Source organism: Elgaria multicarinata, chromosome 5, assembly GCF_023053635.1.
Source record: "Elgaria multicarinata webbii isolate HBS135686 ecotype San Diego chromosome 5, rElgMul1.1.pri, whole genome shotgun sequence".
In the NCBI taxonomy this organism is placed as follows: Eukaryota; Metazoa; Chordata; class Lepidosauria; order Squamata; family Anguidae; genus Elgaria; species Elgaria multicarinata.
The window spans coordinates 59,924,311-59,926,964 of NC_086175.1; positions in this window are offsets into that span (position 1 = coordinate 59,924,311).

Below are 2,654 nucleotides of genomic sequence, written 5' to 3' on the forward strand. Positions count from 1 at the left end.
ATAATTATTATCTAGCTTAAGATTCTTAATTAGGTAAGTTAGCAGGCTATGTGAAATAGTGTTTAAGTGATGATGATGATGATGATGATAATAATAATGATGATGAGCGAAGGAAACATAGCACAAGAAAGCAGAAGCTATAGAAATAGAGCAGGGGTCGCCAACATGGTGTCTTTGGGCTCACTGACTCCTACACACCTATTTTACCCAATACAGTTAGGGTTATTTAGGAACTTGAAAATGATGCATCCAGGACATTTATCCTTAGATATAATAACTGGTTATTTTTAGATATACGTTGTCTTGTGTAATGTCAGTGATTTTATGTAAATGATTTTAATACTTTGTATACTGTATCTTTGATGGTTTTTAGTCTTTGTAAACTGCCCAGAGAGCTTCAGCTATGAAGCAATACAGAAAATAAATAAATAAACAAACAGTAAGTAGTTATCTGGACTTGAAATAGTAGATAGAACCAAGGTGGGTAAAAATTAGGAGTAGTATGTCCTTTCCAGATTACAGCTAAGAACAAAGATGCTATGCAAGAACATTAAATATTTAGTGAACTCAGTGCCTTGGTATCAACTTGTATAATAAACCACATTCCAGATTTTCTACTTTAATGTTATACTACTATAATTATGTAATGATGACATAGTGTGAAGAGATAAGATACAAATCTCCAGTGTTACTATAACGCTGGACAAAGTATAGCCGAAGTTAAGCAGTTTTAAATCCCATCAATTGCAATGGAAAAGTTGAGAACACTTAAATCTCTGCCATTAAAGTCAGCAGGGCTTTAAAGTGCTTAACTGTGGCTAGATTGTCACAAAAATGCAGTGGGCACACAATGTTAGCATTTCAACCAAATGCTTTAACAATTCTTTACCAGTTAGGCCAACACGCATGACCATAGAAGAACTTAAAGCATAACACAAAAGGGGCAAAGTACCACAAACATGTAAAAAATTACCATAAAGATTAAAAATATTTTATTTACATTTTTCTTTATATACAATTTTTACATCTTAGTTTAAAAACAGAATAGAGTACATATGCATGTCTGAACATAATTCATTCACAGCCTGGAATAAGTTAACTTTTGCAAACAAGTGAGAAGAAAAAATGTGTTTAGAAAATTTAAAAAGAGAGTTTGTAGAGTTTCACAGCAGGCCCAGGAAAGTTACTAGAAAAATATTCCAATATGCAGTGCAGTTAGAAGATAACTTTTCAAGTTCACTTGCTAATAAGATTGTTTATGAAACATCTGTTACCACATTCAGGCTATGCTGCCAAACTACACTGAATTATGCATGGATAAATTGTTCTTGCTACTGCAGCTCCCAATATCCTTTTATTACATATATTTTCTCCAGACTTCCTTCCAGTGGTATTTAAGATCAATATTTATTGAATATTTAGTTTCCTATTTATTGAAGTATACCTGGAATTTGATCCCAAGTAATTTCAGATACCAACATTTTGAGGAACCCACCAAAGTAATCCAGGATTGTTAACCCAGTTTTCCATTCATTTTTCTTTGCCCCTTTCCTACATTACTTGGAAGAAAAATTGCTATTAATAAGACACCACACAATAGGAAAATAACATTTGCCAGTGCTGATACTTTGAACACATGTTCCGTTTTACTGAACATTAGCTCACTCTTAAGAGGCTTTTAAAGTTCATCCCCGAGCATGAGCTATCTTGTTGAAAGCTACACAAGCATTTGCACATTTTCAGGTTCAGAATTCAATTCATAACTTTTGTTTTACCCAGAAAAAGTCCTCTGAACATTAGAAATGTACGTGAACAAAATTTAAGAAAATTGTATTTCCCCATTTATTTATTTTATGAGATAAGTATAGGACTAACAGTTTGTAGTATTATCCTAATGCTTTTTTAAAAGTCTAACTGATTTCACACAAGTGGTTACTAAATCTCTTTCTTTCTAGCACTAACTTACTTGGCATTAGAAGTGGTCGTACTAAGCATGCTATTATATTTTTATTTGGTGTCAGTTTTTTTGTTTGTTTTTTGCATGCTGAATCCTTCTCATTCTAGTTTTATTCTTCGGCTGGTGTGACTTGGGGAAATACTATCCATGATCAGGTTGCGTGAACATGAGCAAATCTAAGGGAAAAGTTTAACAATAGGCTTCCTAGACTAAGATGAAATGGCTGGTTTATACCACTAAAATACAGTTGTCAACTTTTCCATTATTATCAAGCACATCTAAACACTGGCTGGTTGCAAGACTGGCTGGTTTCACATAAGCAGCAGGGGAAACGACACCGTATGGGTTGGTAGCCCTGCGCATGCTGCTTTACATGCCTGCATTTTCTTAATTATCCATGCCATGTTGTAGGTTGCTGTGTCGCCTGAACTAGGGGCTCGCTGGGGTGACTTCTAACCCACTCCACAACCTACAGTGTGACATGGGTAATTAAGCAAATGGCAGGCAAGGGCAGGTGCAACAGCCCATATTGTGGAGTTTCCCTCAACGATCGTGTGAATCCAGCCACTGGGTCTTAGGAGAACCACTGCAGCCATTTTTCTTCCAGCTGTATATAGATTACATCAGCTGTAGAGAAACAAATGCTAGGTGGTAGCATTTGTTTCTCTACAGCTGATGTAATCTATATACAGCCCTT